A 19,544-nucleotide genomic window follows, 5' to 3' on the forward strand; every position below is an offset into this window, starting at 1 on the left:
AAGATTTATAAATAATCTGTTGTCAATGTTCTTAGTTTCTATTTTACCAGTGTCATTAACTGCTTCCCTTCTTTCATTGTTGTTGTATATAACTTGTTCTTCTTGAATTAGCTGGTAAAATTTCCTATCAAGTCTCCTTTCTGAAAGCTTGCTGTAGTGTTCTACAACTTGTTCTGTAGCTCTGTTTACTTTATCCCATATGAGTGGGTGCAAAGAATTTGACAATGTTATGTGGAGATCATATGTCTTTCGAGAAAGGCTGTCCAATTCTGAGTACGAGTCCCTGATTAGGCATCCTATCATTAACATCTGTAGCTTTGCTTTAAAATCACTGGTGTAGGTATTACGAGTTCGAAATTTCCACTTCAAAAAATTTGGCACTATATTGTTTAACTTGCATCTTCTCAAAAATCTGATTCTCTGAAGTGTCGTTTGAATCTTGATTTGATATTTCTGGAATGTACGTACCTCTCTCCCCGTAATAGATGAATAATAGTTTTTCTTGTATGTACGCATTGCTTGCATGATAAAATTATTTTCCTGTAGTTTACGGTTATTACAAGCATAAGAAAAACAGTTTTTTCCTTTGTGACGTTTCAGGAGAACACACGCTCCTTTCATCAGACATTTATTTTCATTTTGACTAAAGATACAGTTATAACAATGGTTAGTAATTTTTAAACAAAAAGAATCTGTTATATAATGGATGTTGTCAATGTTACATTGTTGTAATATAGCAACTTAACTGTGAAAAAAACAGTCTATTTTATTTTTATTTTAGATTTTTTAAAATTATGAATCCCAAATATCATCAGGTAATTCAAATTCATCATTGTTTTCACAAAGTCTCTTGATGTTTTCTGTTACATTAAATTTTAAAGATGGTGGCTTACTCCATTTGTGAAAAAGAAAACTCCACACTGGATCTATGTTACCATTTTCATTATTTAATTTATTCCAGTGTTCTTCTGCAATGAACGAGGCTTCCCAGACATTCAACTCTGTGTTTCCCGTTAATCTTTTTAAAACCCTTCTCTTTTTAATCAAATGCTTCTCTTCGATGATATGAGTTGACAAACCTGTTCTTGGGTTTAGATTTATAATGTCCAAATCGTGTTCGTGCCATCTTATTGCCATTTTCCTTGCTGTTTGTCCCACATAATCTTTTAAACATGAACAACTTATATTATATATTCCTGTGGTTTCCACATCTGGTAGCGAGTTCCTCATTTTGAATTCATTAAATGTACATTCCAAACTTCTTGGTGATTTAAAAACAATTTTGAAATTAAAAAAAGGGAAGCAGTTAATGACACTGGTAAAATAGAAACTAAGAACATTGACAACAGATTATTTATAAATCTTACGGATATTGAGGTACCTGATGAGTATATAGAAATTTTTCAATTCGGAATGAAATTTTCAGTTGGTAGTGCTTATATACACAAGGAAGATTTCGTGATTTCAATAGAGAAAGCACTGAATTTCTTAGATGATGAGGAGGAAAAAAGAAAATTACGAAGTCTCACACATGATGCTCTTGATGAACGTTTAAGTTTTGAATACAACAGAAGAACTAACAGAGGTCCAAAATACACAGAACGGGAGAAAGAGCATATAAGGTTGGGAAAAAAAGTTCATGGTTTCAAGATCTGGTTGAAAGAAAACGACATTTTCTTAATAAAATCGGACAAGGAAAATAAACCTGTCCTTATCCGAATTAAGGACTATAAAGAAAAAATGGAAGAATGTTTCAAATTAAACAATTTCACAGAAACCTCTCGAAACCCTATAACTAAAATAATAAATGAGGTAAAGAAAGTAATTGAAAGCAGTATCACGATACCAAGAGAAATGAAGAAAAAACTCATTGTCAAAAATTCAACCCTGCCGATTGCCTTTGGACTACCAAAAACTCACAAACCGGGAACTCCAATACGACCCATCATTGCAACTTTCACACATCCTGCATACAAACTATCCAAATATTTAGTTGAAAGACTTGCTATAATTAAACAACAAACACCATTCAGTGTTAAAAATGCATATGAAGTGAAACAGAAACTAAAAAATATTGTTTGGAATAGTGAGTATCGTATTGCAAGTTTTGATGTTGAAAATTTATATCCTAGTGTCCCAATAGAAGGTGCCACAGATGCATTACACAGATGGCTTATTGAGATGAAGGTTAACCCAGTAGAATCATGGGAAATGGTTCGATGGTTTACTGTATGTGCAAATTACAATTACTTTATATTTGATGGCAAAATCTATCAGCAAAGTAATGGTCTATCAATGGGAAACCCAGTATCCGGAATCATCTCCAGCATTTTCCTTCATTACATAGAATCTCCAATTGTTAATGCGATAGGTGCGGATATCAAACTCTACATCAGATATGTAGATGATGTGCTAATTATTGCTAAAAATGAGAACACCATCATGGACGTATTTAAATCGTTAAATGAATCACATCGTCGCATAAAATTCACTTGCGAACCCATGAATAACAATGTAATTTCTTTCCTTGATCTGCAAATTAAGACAACTGACTCAACAATTCAAACATCAGTCCATAGAAAAAAATTAGCGGGGGAAAAATACATCCATGCCAAATCAGAACATTCGCGTATAACAATGGATAACATATTTTTAAATTTTTTCCTGAGAGCACAAAGACTATGTTCTAATAATGAGGATATCAAAAATGAAGAAGAAAGGCTCTTTAATATAGCAAAAGAAAATGGCTTTCACACTAACAGAATAAACCAAATCAAAAAACAAGTCGCAAGAAAACTAAAGGAAAAGAGAAATACAGACAAAGATGAAAAATCTGTTGAAAAGAAATTTGTGTGCATTCCATTCCACAAGGGATTCTCACATAAAATTGCAAAAATTTTTAGAAGTTTTAATTTCAAAATTGTTTTTAAATCACCAAGAAGTTTGGAATGTACATTTAATGAATTCAAAATGAGGAACTCGCTACCAGATGTGGAAACCACAGGAATATATAATATAAGTTGTTCATGTTTAAAAGATTATGTGGGACAAACAGCAAGGAAAATGGCAATAAGATGGCACGAACACGATTTGGACATTATAAATCTAAACCCAAGAACAGGTTTGTCAACTCATATCATCGAAGAGAAGCATTTGATTAAAAAGAGAAGGGTTTTAAAAAGATTAACGGGAAACACAGAGTTGAATGTCTGGGAAGCCTCGTTCATTGCAGAAGAACACTGGAATAAATTAAATAATGAAAATGGTAACATAGATCCAGTGTGGAGTTTTCTTTTTCACAAATGGAGTAAGCCACCATCTTTAAAATTTAATGTAACAGAAAACATCAAGAGACTTTGTGAAAACAATGATGAATTTGAATTACCTGATGATATTTGGGATTCATAATTTTAAAAAATCTAAAATAAAAATAAAATAGACTGTTTTTTTCACAGTTAAGTTGCTATATTACAACAATGTAACATTGACAACATCCATTATATAACAGATTCTTTTTGTTTAAAAATTACTAACCATTGTTATAACTGTATCTTTAGTCAAAATGAAAATAAATGTCTGATGAAAGGAGCGTGTGTTCTCCTGAAACGTCACAAAGGAAAAAACTGTTTTTCTTATGCTTGTAATAACCGTAAACTACAGGAAAACAATGCTAATAATACATCAGAAAGAGATGTTAAAAGTGGAGTTGTAATTATGAAGACAAAAAATAACTTGGAACTCAAAAATTGAACTTTTGCATGTAATGTACAGGGATTTGTTCCACAATTGGGAAATGCTGGAATTCCCTCTCCCACACATCTGGTGGAAAATTACTTTGTGGCAAGCTACCAACAGTGGATTGAATATTTATAATTTCTTGGTTCTTAAAAACATTTAACATGTTGATATTATTAATCACATGCTAAGGAATTATTCTTTTTGATAAACAGGCATAGGGCAACCAAACAATATGACGCGTTAGTTTTCTATCAGCAAGCTGTTTAACTTTTAAAAACTTTAAGGCTTCATATTTATGAGTTTTTAGAATGGCACTCAAGACCAGACAGGCTGATTGAGCTAATTTGTGTTGCTTCAAGCTACTGTATGGTAGGTCTATCAGTGCACCAAAATTCACCATTATAAATCTGAGATATTGATTGTTCAGATGGTTTATTGAGAAAATTCCAGATCCAGCGCAAATGGCCATTCTATGCTGAAATCATCAACAATGAAAGAAACAAAAATAAATAACAGAAATTATGATCAACAGATAGTAAGTCAAAGATGGAACTACATGATATTATTTAGCAGTGTTTGTTTTGATGGAAGACTGGTAAGGCATGCTCTGAGGAAAATACAGGGATCGGCATAAGTCAGTTTACTGCTGCACCCTATGACATACATTTTCGGTAAACTTGATTATGCCGACCCCTGTATATCAACACTTTATGACTGGTGTATAAAGCTTTGCTGATTATAAACCTTGGTATGTGAGCAATCGTCAATGCCAAGGTTTAGTTGCATATGAATCTGAAAATACAATTCCATTCATTACGCGTGGTCCGAGGACAGTCATTGGTTGCCATGCCCCCACAAAGACTTGAAAGAAGTTTTACAACCTTTTATAATTGTCACTATGGTTGGAGGAAAATAGACCACCAATATGTAAATTAATATTTTCCGTGACTTGTTGAATGAGAGTGTGACTTTTACTTTCATTTTTTTAAGATTAGAGGTTGCTTACATTATAGAACTTCTTAATATAAAATCCACATTTCCAGATTGTCAAGAAGTATAGTATAGTCCATGGGAAATTATTATGAAATTTCAATACAAGGTTAAGTCCTTCATAAGAACACTTTCTGGAACAATCAAAGAGAGCTCTGAAAGTTGTGGTGCCTTTTTTAAATGGCATTCTTATGTGTAAACTTGTTTTCTGGCCTCCTTTAACTTAATTTTGTTATTACAATAATATGTGATTATTTAATAAATTGTATAGTTGCAATAAAATTTCCTTGATGATCAACTTTAAATGAGTATTTAACATACTTGTGAGTTAAATCAGCAGCAAGAAAACACATTTACAGGCGATCTGCAGCACGAAAAGGTAATAACAGTTGTTCTATAGTCGTTTTCACGTTCAGAAGACACAATGGGCTCTTATGGACAATGCTTTTCTTATGGGAAATACGAGCGCGCTGTTGTGAAATTTCTCGATTTACAAATTTAGCTTGCGTAAAATCGGTACCTGCAGTTTTGCAGGAAATTTTGTAGAGAATACGATGGTGAGCACAAAAAAGTGGTAACTTGTTTACATATTTTTAGATAAATTAAAAACTCAAATTTTCTGTGAAAACAAAATTTTTACATTGTTTTCATTCCTAACGTTGAAACATGCCGTAAAATTGAAGCATTCATTATGAAAAAAAATTGACACTGTTTTCTAATTGTCATAGCTGATGGTGGTGCTCAGAATTTATCAATACTTTAAAGCATATTCGCATTAAAAAATATTTAAATAAAGTATGTGGAGATTTTTTATATTCGTGCAGTAGAAAATGTCATCGCTGGCCATTTTTTGTTCTGTAATTCCAAGTAAAATCTTCCAGCGACAAAGTTGTGAAGAAAATAATGAAATTATTTTTTATAACCACTCAAAGGTTCCCAGAAATATTACTTCCATGCATTTGGAGTTTCTTTTTAACCCGAACCGCGTGCGAAGTAAGGGGACGTTGTCTGGTCATCTTGAGCCGACTCACCGCAGTATTCCGGCTAATCACCACCAAGTTTTTGAGTTGTTATTTTATTTCCATTCAGTAAAAATATTAACTTCATTCAGTTTGTTATAATAGAATTGCAATTACTTTAATTTAATAATTGACAATTATTTCCAATGCTGCTGTTGTGAGCAACATTAGTGCTGTCGCAAATACACGTTGTTTTGTTTACATTACTGTCGACATTAATACTGAAATGAAGATCACCTTTCAGTTTCCAACGTACACATAAATTCATAGACAATAACGAATTTATATATATATATATATATATGTAACACATTACCATATCTCAATGTTATTCTATGAAATAATTACAGAGAAAGGCGAATGAATATTAAATGTTCCTGTGTATTAAATTAAATCTAATGGGAAAATGACATGCTAATGAACTGTAATGTTCACAGTATAATATTAATATTAATAATTACATATAATTATCATTATATATATAAAATATGTAACACCTACATTGTGAAGGAAGCTCATCATTTCCCGGCGACATGAGCTAGCGCTGTATTGGCAACACTGTACGGTTTCTCCATAAGCGCCGTTGTGTCTTCTGAACGTGAAAACGACTTTAGCATGTTTTAAGATTATTTTTGCTCCTTAAAATTTTGACTGACTAGGCTGTCCGCTGCCTATGCTGGAGGTGCTATGAAGCACATGAAAACCATTCACAAGCCTTTTAAAATATCTCAGCAAGCTACTCGATGGTTTTGCTATCCCTGATTTAGGGATTTTTCAGACCGAAGCGACAATCGACCCTGCAGTCTACAAGCAAAAAGTCTACCATGCATGGGTGAAGAACGGTCCAAGGTGAGCGACACATACAGCTTGTGTCACTTGGGTTCGAAAGGTAGATGATTTGACCTCCCCGTTGGGTGATGTCTTGAAGAAGGTATTTGAATTTCTGTATCGAACAGGAGTCTAGCACCCCATTTAACCATATTTTAATGTGTTTGTCTTGTGCAGACCCCTAAACAGTCTTGCACTTGACCTTTCAGGGAGATTTTTTTAACATTACGCACTGTTTTTTTCTAAGAGGATTACTCCTCACATTTTGAGACGGGTGCAGATAGCCTAAAGTGCAGATGCACCCATTTCAAATTTTAGTAAACAAACAATCCGAAAGATTGGATACATTTCTGAAGTTCTCTTTCCAGTCTACACGTGTGACATGTCACTCTGGTCTGAAAGCTCCCTCAAAGCATGGATCATTCCCTAAAGTGCGGGTTTTCTCCCCTGAATTGATTCGAACTTATTCAGCATAGAAATACGTTTCTCAATGACGATGCAAAAGAGGGGTAGGGAAGACCATACCCCCCAAGACAGAAGAATATATGTCGACTCTCAATGCATGTAAGCATAATTATTACAACAAATGATGTTCTGTATTAACTTCCAAATTAGTTAGAATTTTTATGTATCCACCACCCACAACCATCTGCCACTTGGCATCTCTTGTAAAGGTTTCCTGCACGGCTAGTGAAGTTTCTCGGTATAACAATCACTATTGAGGCTAAAGGTACCTCTTTGAACTAATAGTGTCTATGTTTATTTTTAAAACCTGTTCAAAGATTAGTGTGTAAATTGTGAAAAGCACGTTTCATGCCCTTCTGTCTTTGCAATGAGACTATTGCAACATTGATATTTCTCGAGGGAAGAGGGATTGGAAGAAAAACCCTCGGAATCATCAATTAATGTAAACGTAAATGTAACGCCCAGCCCCGAAAAGAAAAAGAAATAGAAACTATACATGATTTATTAGACTTTCTTTAAACGGTTAAACAATAAAACCAGTAGGGACGGTACCGAATAGTGTACTGGTTACCATGTCACCAGGTTTGATTCCTGGAGGCGCGATAACAGTGGTTCACATTACTCTTTAAACTGTGGTTCCATTGGGTCTGATTACCCTATCTGAACAGAAAACGGACTGGAAACAAATTTTGGCAAACTTGCCCCTAAGCTTGAATGATTTTTCTTGAACACGTCATGCAAAATTTCAGCAATTTATTCAGGTGCATGTACAAAACCCAACACCCTTAGTACCCAATCCTCCCCTAAATTTTAACAATGGCTCAATTAATGGTCATTTTGGTGCTAAATTCATCTTTCCACTCACCTGAAAAGCGACCTTACACCCTGATAGAAGTTTCTGGATCACAATTTTATAGTGACTTTTTGCCTGCCTATTAGGGTAGTATTTATTGACTAGATATAAGAGTTCTGCTGATGAAACAAGACCAGGGTGGCTACTTACTGGCAATTCTGCGTGAATTTTTTTTTTCTGTAGACGTGCAAAATTGCAACTTTTATTAATCCAAATCCCATTGATTTTATACATATTTATAAATGCCCTGAGGCAGGTTTTTTCACAGTTTAGGTTTTATTTTTATCAAGGAAGGGAAAGGAAAGAAAAGTTTCCTTGAGAAAGAAAACATAATTCTCTAAATCCATTTACTTTGTTAGTGTCCTTTGCAGAACAGTATATCTGACAGACGGAAGATTATTACTAGATAAGATATCTTGAAGTTGATTAGGCAATTTTTAGTTTGAAATTCTTATACAATGAATAATTTTTCGTAGATTTGTCCATCTATATTTGCGACTTGTATTTGTAGTTGTATTTCGAGCCTGAGTATGTGAAATGGCAAATGTAAACTTTGCACCTTACATTAAATATTTTAAACATGCACACCGTTCAATTGAATTGATTGATTGATTTGCTGTTTTAAGTCCACTTTATGCACAGTAAGGCTAATGGGGACTGGACCTACAGTTTAAAGTGGAATCCGAACCACTATGTGCCTCCACCGGGTATCGAACCCGGGACCCCTTGATTGCAAGGCAATCAATTGAATTGAATTAGAACTTTTGGATACATTGGAATCACACGGAAACTTTATATTGTGAATATATTTGCCTTTGTATGTGTGTGCGTGGTGAGAGGCGATAATACGTAAGGTTGAAATAGAGAAAACATCTGCTTGTAGCCTTGAATTTTTGGAAAGTTTGCTTTGGAAACTGGAAATTATACTTTAATTTTATCACGGTCCTAGAGTGGCTGGCCACTCTGAAGAGACACGGTTTGTGATGGTAAAGAAAATCCGAGACTTACCCATAGTCATATGTTCAGCTTGACTGTCTTGTTGAATACAGCTTAACATGTTGGAAACGAGGGATTCTGTGTTCGAATCCTGTCATTCATCCATTTCATGACTGTTGTCGACTGCAGCAATAAGCACATTAAATAATAATAGTAAAAAAACACCATTCACCGATAACTGATAGATCAACTTAATTCCAAATAATCCTTTGATGTCAACGACGCCGCACAGTTATTTTTCACCACCGAACGTCTCTCTTTTTATGCTCATAGAATTAAAATAGCGTTGAAACTTGTGCAATAGCCATTGCTTTGCGCAAAACGTCTGGCCTTCGTCGGAAGGCAGCTTCTGTCGTGAAGCAACGCTTGAAATATTCGAGATGTGCCATCAACATGCTTGTTTGGAAATCCATTGATAAGGACTTTAATGGGAGCTAGCGTTAGACTGAAGGCAGTGGAGACACGTCTGGTCTTTCTACCTCAAAGATTCATCAGAGATAGCTGCAACTAAACGTGTATAATCGTGGAACAAAATGACTTTTGTTATCTAGTCTCCCTGTAAACAAAAAACATTGGAAGTGCAATGATCCTTAGGTACTGCTCTTCCAAGAAGAGTAAAATCCTCTGGCGATGTCGTCGAATTTTCAATGCTAAGCGGAAGAAGGGAGTGTGGGGATGCAATTAGCTGCTTACCATGTAATCGTACCCCTGCGTTGCCACCTTTATTTGGTGCCAAGTGTTTGTATCATAGTGAAAGGGACAACCGTATACGGAGAAGGCAAGAGTCGAAATAATTAACGTTCTTGAATTTTTTTGACAACGAAGAGAAGTTATATCGGGGTGTACTGGGCACGAGCGAAATGGAACATGTTTGTCTGCCCTGACTGCGAGAACAGTAAACAAGTGACTTTCCACTAGTTCGCGATTTGGCTACTGTATTTCGCTTCTTGGTACGACTATACTTCCAAGTAATTTACATTACCTAACTTTGGCGAGTCAATCTTTCTGTTCTGGACTACAGTAAAATATAATAAATGTGAGGTCTTTAATAAGCGTACGTTTAATCAGTACACTTTTTGTCCTGATGGATCTGTACGGTAAGATCTCAACATGGGCATCGCAAGAAGGGGAGGGGGGTCGTATCAGTCAGGGAGGTCCTCCATAGGAATTGGCATCATTTCATTTCAAATTAGAAAAGAAACCAACATATATATATATATATTTCACAGTCATAACAGGAATAATGTTCAGTTGATTAATATTTCAGCAGAATAACTAAAATAAAATAATAACTTCTCCAGAAAAACATTGGTGCTAAATGTAGGAACTGGGTCAGTTAATGTTAAAAATTCCAAACATGAGATTTTTACATGAGAGGCCGCAACTTTCACATTATTCTTGAACGAGGCGTATGGAAGTTCAAAGCAATTTTCAGTCTATTAACGGCATGAAATATGACAACATAAAGAACAGTTGTCTTGGATATTTATGTAAGTCTTCTATCGAGTAGAAGTCTCTCCTCAAGGATATAACCATATTACATTTACGCAAATAGCGTATTATTTTTTGTTCATTTTAATTATATATATAAAAAAATCGGTGACGCCAGTGCATTTCAAGAAATATAATATATAGATGAGAATTGCAAAAGAAATAAGTGCGTTCTCCGCGGTATAGAGAAATAAGAAGCGTATATTTTAAAACTTTTAACGCGAAAGTTTGCGACGACTGAAACGCATAGAAAAAAAGGCCGTCTAAAAATTGTCACTACTGCCATCTGTACAGTCGAGACGTGAAACATTGAAATTCAAATATCGCCAACAGATGGCAGTGCTACAATCTTTGCGGTTCTCAATATTATCGTCAAAATAAAATTCTATGGCAAGTAATTTTGTGTCAAAAGTAAAACAGCTAATTACTGTTAATTGTACGAGCAATGAATTCTGCATTTGCTTCATTGAAGGCAGGAACAAGCTGTATTTACTGGAATTGTTGTGCTGCTTCCCAGAGGCATGTGTTTGGGAAATGTGCGTAAGTACAGGTGCTCCACCAGTTTTCACCAAGATCATACTTCACAGGATCATTTCTGTAGTATGATTGGTTTACGTTGATCCCGAAACACGGAATCGACTCAACCACGATGAAGAATCATAGCGTCTTTCTCTGAGCGTGAAGCGGATCAGAAGTGGCTTATGCCATCTCCTGATCATTGATGATCGCACCCACCTCCATTTTTGGGTTTGGGAGGAGAAAGACGCAATCTGAGTGGTTCGTTTCAATTAATAAAAACTAAATTATATTTATTGAAATGCGCAACTGATCTGATAATTCTCCTCTCTAGTGATGGGTTCAAGCCGTTCATTTGTGCGAGTCGACTCATGAGCGCTCGCTCACTGAGAAGAGTCGTTCAAAAGAGTCGCCAAGCTTCTTTTTCTCGAAACACATGCCTGAAGAGGGGGAAGGGGGTAGGTGGTGTTGAAGCAGATGATTGTATTTAAGTAAACGAACACAACGTACGTCCTTCAAGATTAATAAATTGTATTGCATTTTTGTGTATGTGTGTGTGCGTGTAGCCGACTAGATGGCCAAGATTCTGAAGTAATCGACATTTGATCTTGCCACAGAAGTTCCCGGGATCTAGTCCCGGTCTGGGCAAGGATATTCTTTACGAGTGTCCCTTCATCTATATCATCACGCATCATCCTCATCGTCGCGATTACTTAAAATTTGAAGAAAAGCGGCATAAAATAAGAAAAATACAAATACGATTCTGTATGTGTGTGGATATACATATATGTGTAAACAGTAAACACACACACACAAACAAAATTTATTGCGCATACTTGTTTTCATTACTCTGTCTCATGAGTGAGATTTTCTATATTTGTATCTTGTTTCAGTTTACATTTCATGCTGCGGATAATGCAAATTATGCAGTACGATAGCATACACAGAAATGCTATATAATTATATCAACCTTTTATTAGTAATAACGTGCATTTACATATTCTTCCTTTTTTGCATTCGATCACTGGTTTTAATATCGCAACAAAATGCACTCCAGATCTGCGCTGCGACACATGCTTGCATTTCCACGAGCATCGCTCGTTCACGACTCTTCAAACAGCACGAAGAGTCACAGCACAGTCCCACGACTCTTTCCCCATCATTCGTTCACGACTCGCGAGTCGGCACGAAGAGTCATTAAGCACCTTAGCGACTCTTCTCCTCCCTCATCGTTCACGACTCGCGAGTCGGCACGAAGAGTCATTAAGCACCTTAACGACTCGCTCGCCTTAGCGACTCTTCTCCTCACTCATCGTTCGCTCGCGAGCGAGCTCTCTTACACAAGGCGCGGCGGCGGCAGTCTCGCCAGCAGACTGGATCTACCGTTTAAAGTAGGATCCACCCGCTCGCTCTCCGCGGATGGCTAACAGCTGTCGCTCTTGAACATTATCCATGTTTTTGTTGTTCTACAGTCATTCAATATAAGTTTCTGCCAATATCATAATGTATGATCGAATTTCTATAAAGCGGGCCAAATTATACGTATGTATTTTTTTTTAATGTTGCTTTCTACTAGTAAAACACCTTAACACGTAGGCTCACCGCAGATGGCCAACAGCTGTTTATATCACTCGTGAACATGACCCATGTCCATCTTACGTAGTTGTTCCTAATTCTGCAGTCATTCAATAAAAGCTTTTTTGCAGTATCATGTACGATGAGATTTATGATTAAACTTCTATATTTATTCTTTAATGCTGTTTTCATTAGTAAAATATTTACACATTAATGTTAATGAAATATTTCACGTCATATGAAAACGATTTTGTCAGACAATGTTTAAAGTTCACTTTATGCTCGGGATTGAAGCTACATTTTAAACTGGGGGTCTAAATCACTGGGCAAGGTGCCTCCACAGAGGATCGAATCCGAGACAGGAAGCGATTTCCTTACCAGGATTTAACAAGGAATGAAAGGATGGCTGAATAACATAAATAAAACATACTCCATGGTGCATGTTCTTTGTTTCTTGGTTTCTATGTTGGCCAGCTTGAAATAATCTTGGAGTGACAGATAAGTGGTGTCGCCCTCCTCAAAGTAAGCCTATTGACACCGAAAGTTCCGGGTTCGAACCCCAGCCCAGAGATGAGTGGTAATCTGTATTTAACCTCTTGTCAATTACTCTAATCACCATCCATCCTCCGTCGTTGCCTTGTAACGATACCTGGTGGATCCCACTTTAAACTGTAGATCCAGTCCCGATTAGCTTATCTGTACGTAAAATTCATTCATCCTCGCTGTCAATACTAAGTAATTAGGTATAAAAGATGCATAAAATACAACAAAGCGTGTTAGGCAGTTAAAATATTAAAACTGAATTAATAAATTATAAAATATAATTACTGCATGCTAATTTATAAGAAATTATAGCATTTTAAAATTTGTTTGTTCCTTAATGGGAAAATAACTAGTAGCTTATTTCTTCTGTTCATTCTCATGTTAACAGATTTGTTTTCTTGGATAAATAAAATTGAACGTGTAAATTAAAAGGTTTACATGTGCACGAAGCGGAAGAGCAACTCGATCGAGTATCGTGGTGAGACAAGATGACTTGGCACATCGTTTCAACTCGTGAATGAGAATGCATATCTTGTTCGTGATTTGATTTCAAGTTAAAAACACCTGTCAGGTCTTGTTCGCTTATCGATTTCAAAGCATAAATCGGTATCGTTACTCCAATGAGACGAGATTCTCGGACAGTACATTTTACACAGAGTGTCTCTCATCATCTCACCAACTTTGGAAGGGTTGGCCCTGTTTTCATTGCGATTTTGTAATGCCCTGCTACTTGTGAAACTGATTCACTTCCAACAATTTCAGTCGCCTCTGTGGAGGAGTGGTTAGAACAGTGCGCTAAGAGGAATCTCGGAATTGAGTGTCACTTCATCAATTTCATTATATCATCACTGATTTTCATGTTCGCGATTAGCTAAAGTGGCAGAAGAGCAAAGCCTGGGCAAAAGTGGTATCCCGAGCCGCTATGTGTTTCCACCGAATATCGGCCTCAGGATTCCCTGCCCTCGTGCCGCGATGTGCTAACCACTCCGCCACGGGGGCCGGTCCTCCCCATCACATCTCTGTTTTATACTAAAGGCTATGATTGAATATGAATTTAAAATTTTGTGTGCGTCACTTAGGCTATTTTGCACACTTCACTTTATACGGGATCCAGCCCCTTACCAGAACTAAAATAACATAACTGTAATGTCCTGTAGTAACTAAAATATTAAAATAATCTGACCGGTTAAAAGCTGAGGCTGTAAAGGCACTCAGCACACATAAGGACAAAACACAGGACAACACACACACACACACATTCCTACGAAAATTATACTGGCCGTAGGTATAGACGCCAGAGCCTCGTTAGTCTGCAAAATGCAGTCCAGGGTGTACTGTGTGGAACTGAGGTTGACAATTGGGTGTACTACGTGGAAGGATCATCCCTTACATCCCTTAAACTATATTTCTCGAGACACTTGATGTGCTAACCACGCCGGCATACATTATAGAATACTTGAGTTAGTTTTGTCAATATTAATTTTATTGATTGCATTTTTGTTTTGCAATGATTTTGCGCACTGAATTTTCATATTTATCTTTGCTTTTCATTTGTGTTTTACTTTTATTTTGTATATAATGCTGTGTTTCTATTGGTGTAAATTTGTGATTCGTCTCTAATAACGTTATCATTTCAATATGATTTACATTTTAATCTTCTAATCTCACGTGTATAATATATAAGTATATGTATGTACACATGCATACAGAGAGAAAGAGAGGGAAATTGCATATGATCGTTAGAGGGGAAATCCCCACCGTTCCCCGCATAATTTCAAATTTGTTCCTTGTATTACACAAAATATATTAAATTAATGTTATAACAAATTGAATATCTATTATAGATCGGATTATAAGAAATTATGTATAACTGCGTGTGTGAGCGTGTGTTTGTTTGTTTCTCAGGTTCTTTATTAAAAAATCAGAAAAACAGAACATAATGTAGTATTCAAATATAAAAAGACCTTCATTTCACGAGTCCACTTATAATTAATTCATTATCATGTGGTTTGTTCTATTAGGTAATTCTTAACTGAATATAAAAAATTGTAAGTTATAATTTTTGTTTTAATACATGTTTGTTATGTATATAGAACTTGCTCAAGATAGGGAAAGATGGAAGGCCTGTGTTGCTGCAGCCATGAACCTTCGGGTTTAAGAAGGCTAGGGAGTTAGTTAGTTAGTTAGTTAGTTAGCATGTTTGTTATTTTCACTAAAGGTTTATCATTTGAACTTGTGCTTGCTGCTTGTATTACGTCATTTTTGGATTTGGAGTAACATAAAACAAAAGGTGTTTATTGTCTTTGATCTTGCTTTAGAAAATAATGATTGGTTGATTAATTTGGTTTATTTTACTTCGCCTTTCTGTCACTTTTTTTTGGGTAATCGCGAAGATCAGGATGAGTAATGAGGTGTACTAACCACTCCACCATGGAGGCCGGCGCTTTAGAAAATAATTAAAAGTAACAATCGCTTTCCACACGAAGTATGTTGTGTTGCAAATTATAAATTACTGCCTCCCTTTTCTGATTCACTTTAATAGCATAGTGGTTAACGCTGTCATGTATTAAAATGGTTTGCTTGGCAAAAATTGTTATAAGTCCACTTTTATGCTCCAATAGGCTAATCGGATCTCCCCGATGGCGTAATTATAACGTCGCCGGTAATCAAGGGGTACCGTGTTCAATACAAAGTGGAGGTTCGGATCCCACTTTAAACTGTAGGTCCAGTCCCGACTATCCTATCTGCACATAAAGTGGACTTAAACAATAACAACTCAAAATAGGCTAATCGGAATATTGTAATCAAGAGGTCTGTGCCTAACACCTTCCCAAAATCTTTACAAGACTCCCCTAATATTTTTTACTAACATTTAATTTCTTGTAATTTTAGCGCTAATGGTTTGGCCGAACTTGAAACTACAGGACAAATTTGTTGGCTGTTCTTCGATGCCCGTCATGGGCTGAGGTTGCGCGCTCTCTCTCTCTGCAAACAACACTCGCGAGTCGACTCTTTCCTTCGTTCAAAGAGTCGCTAAAGTGTGCCACGACTCTTTGAACGAAGGAAAGAGTCGACTCGCGAGCATGCTCCTTCCCCTCTCATCGTACACGGCACGTTTCCAACCAGGGAAAAGGAACAGAGAGGACCCCCCCCCCCTCCCTCTCCTCTCCAGTCCCCATTTGCTGCCCGCAGAATCGACTTGCTTTCTTTAAAAAATTCCGGCCGCCAGGCGAGTATACACTTGCGCATGCGCCTTCCTCGCAAAATTCGTGGAAAGGAGAGGGAATAATGGAATAATAGTTGCTTGGCGGGCGGAGGAGTCGTGGCACACATACGACTCTTTGAACGTGTCGTTCAATTCTGGTGAACGAGTCGTTCACCGCTCACAAGAGAGAGTCGTTACTTTTGAACGACTCGTTCACGAACGACCCATCACTACTCCTCTCTCTCTCTTTTGATGTAGTAATATTAAAACGGCTGCATTCAGTCAACGATGTAAACAAGTAGTGGTTAAATCGCAGATCTTTCTAACAGATTTTCTGTCATTGATAGTTTTAGTGTAGGAAGAGTAAATTTGCCACCATTCTGTGATTGTTTCACCTGTACTGCACATAGGGAGATACGGGTTGAATCATTTCACGAAAACCGACTGTTGGTTGTGTCCAGTGCTCGAAGTAAGGGAACGCGGAGAATGCCATCTCTCCAGTTGAGGAAATTTTCATAAAGCATCCCCTGATGTAGAATAATTTGCATATGCACCGCACCCTTCATCTAGGAATATCAACTTCGTGCATTAGATTCGACTCTCCGTGAGATTTTAGTTAACATTATTCATAAAAGATGGAAGCAGTGACCCCGTTAAAGCACTATACCTTGTGAGAAATCATATTGTACTTTTTCATGAATGTAACGTAATAGACTAATAATAAAAGAAAATTGTGTCGAATACAAAACTTAGGCAATCCGCAGCGAAAAGAGCTAAACAGTTTTAATTTCTGCTATATTGAAAAACAGGAGAGAAATTACAGTTAATGACAGTTTGAAAATTACGTGTGATTGAATCACAGTTGTGCTCAGGTCCGTATCGGCGGGGAGGGCGACAGGGGCGATCGCCCCTCCCAACTGCAAGGATTATTATTTCTAATATTTTTGAAAAGACAGGATACAGAATATTTTTAAAGTTTTTGATTTAAGTCCACTTTATTCTCTGAATAGGCTATTCGGAACTGGACCTAGAGTCTAAATTTGGATTCGAACCACTGTGCAATATGCGTCAAAACGGGATTGAACCCAAGACCCCTTGAGAGAATTTATTTTATATATTTTTTTATTCACTATGCACCTCATAGTATTTGATCGTACAGTTTACCGAGGCAATGGGGGATTATGATAACGACATACAATAACAACAATCTATTGTAGCCTTGGACCCCTATTAAGATATAACAACCAATGCAAGTGAGATACTTAAGAAATATGTAGTGAGCCAGCGTTCGTGTCGTCAAGTATCTGAGCGACGCTCGCTTAGCAAGATTTCCGCTCGTTGAGCAGACAGACAGATCATTTACTTGACGCTGTTTGCTCATTGATCAAAATATCAGTGCCTTTGAATAATCTGTAATCAATGTGTCTGGGTCGAATGGACAAAATTTCGGTGTTAATTATGGAAATGGAATAGTTGATGTGAACAAAACTGTCGAAAATTTAATTTTAACACCCTTGCACAACCTTCGAAAACTACGGTGTATATTTAATATTTGGAATAAACGAAACATTTTTTTAATACCATTACAAGAACTGGATGGAATATTAGTTCACCGTCTGTTACTTGAACTTCATCTCTAATAACGCTATATCGCAAGCCGTTCGCCGTTCATCATAAATATTTCCTCATTGATCGCCAGGCACTCGCGGCTCGCCGCCCTGCCATCCTTACAGTTTTCCTCTTCTTCCCTTTGCCTCACTAGATCGAAACAGATAAACGCTATATTCTGTGGCGAGCAAGGTTCAAGTTCGCTCAGCGATCAACCGAGCAGCGCTCCCGGAGCAACGCCTATTTGGCCGTCAAAATGCTGAGCGATCACGTTGCTCGCTGAGCGCTCAGATACTTGACGCGCCCCAGATGTCCTCAGTTCGATTTGATGAATTGACCATTCATCCTCATCGTCGAAATTAACTTAGAGACAGAGAGAAGTGATGTAGCGAAAATAAACTTCAAAATTAAAGAAAGTATGGAAATTGCGCGTGTGTTGACCTGCAAACAGTGGTGTGGGTGATGTTTTTCGAACCCAGAGCCCTAGAGTGCTTGTCGCGCTTCGGAAGGTTAGAGAGTAGAGTGGACGTTAAATAAAGCTCGTACTTGACCTATTTCTTTATGTAACATCTAACCCTTGTGCCCAGAGACACAGAATTCTATCGTGATGTACACCCGCAAGTTGTCCGTCACTGTGTTTACTCCGTACAGCTGGCGGCGAATATAATAGTTGGCAAATTGTCCATCGGCAAGGAATAGAATTGTGCTGATGTTGTAGAAGCCCGCGTTATTGTTTCCGTTCTTGAAACATGCATTGCGGAAATCGGAGTGAACTAACGTGACCTGTACATCGCTGCCATGTGTGAACCGCGTTTGGTACCCTGCAGTTCGAAAAGCGTCTGGGCATACAAATCACAATGTGTGCTGTGGTTTCACGAAGCCCAATCATCAGTTGCAGTGCTGCGTTTGTTTGAAGCAGACTATGGTCTAAAGGCACACCTGATATTAAGAGCATTAAAAGTTCGAAGTATACAAAGCGTGATTTTTCGATTGGAAAAGGCTCCGGCGCACCGGGTTCAAGTTGTTCGTGAGTATCTGGATACCAATATTCCCCAACAGATGGCAGTGCTACAATCTTTGCGGTTCTCAATATTATCGTCAAAATAAAATTCTATGGCAAGTAATTTTGTGTCAAAAGTAAAACAGCTAATTACTGTTAATTGTACGAGCAATGAATTCTGCATTTGCTTCATTGAAGGCAGGAACAAGCTGTATTTACTGGAATTGTTGTGCTGCTTCCCAGAGGCATGTGTTTGGGAAATGTGCGTAAGTACAGGTGCTCCACCAGTTTTCACCAAGATCATACTTCACAGGATCATTTCTGTAGTATGATTGGTTTACGTTGATCCCGAAACACGGAATCGACTCAACCACGATGAAGAATCATAGCGTCTTTCTCTGAGCGTGAAGCGGATCAGAAGTAGCTTATGCCATCTCCTGGTCATTGATGATCGCACCCACCTCCATTTTTGGGTTTGGGAGGAGAAAGACGCAATCTGAGTGGTTCGTTTCAATTAATAAAAACTAAATTATATTTATTAAAATGCGCAACTGATCTGATAATTCTCCTCTCTTTTGATGTAGTAATATTAAAACGGCTGCATTCAGTCAACGATGTAAACAAGTAGTGGTTAAATCGCAGATCTTTCTAACTGAGATTTTCTGTCATTGATAGTTTTAGTGTAGGAAGAGTAAATTTGCCACCATTCTGTGATTA

At 37.1% G+C, this 19,544-nt stretch overlaps 2 protein-coding genes and 2 non-coding genes across 5 annotated transcripts in view; 3 read left to right on the forward strand and 1 right to left on the reverse strand.

Annotated features, from left to right (window-relative positions):
• The window catches only part of LOC145988549 (facilitated trehalose transporter Tret1-like), a 96,595-nt gene that overhangs the window by 29,380 nt on the left and 47,671 nt on the right, over positions 1-19,544 (reverse strand). The gene's annotated exons all lie outside the window — the stretch shown is intronic.
• mip40 (Myb-interacting protein 40) overlaps positions 1-19,544 on the forward strand; it is a 128,388-nt gene that overhangs the window by 13,731 nt on the left and 95,113 nt on the right. The gene's annotated exons all lie outside the window — the stretch shown is intronic.
• Positions 10,951-11,159, forward strand: LOC145989516 (small nucleolar RNA U3). Its single transcript, XR_014441877.1, has one exon. It is a non-coding gene; the product is annotated as a small nucleolar RNA U3 (small nucleolar RNA).
• Positions 19,124-19,332, forward strand: LOC145989501 (small nucleolar RNA U3). Its single transcript, XR_014441862.1, has one exon. It is a non-coding gene; the product is annotated as a small nucleolar RNA U3 (small nucleolar RNA).

The sequence above is a fragment of the Lepisma saccharinum genome, chromosome 6 (assembly GCF_977018435.1).
Source record: "Lepisma saccharinum chromosome 6, izLepSacc3.1, whole genome shotgun sequence".
Classification (NCBI taxonomy): domain Eukaryota; kingdom Metazoa; phylum Arthropoda; class Insecta; order Zygentoma; family Lepismatidae; genus Lepisma; species Lepisma saccharinum.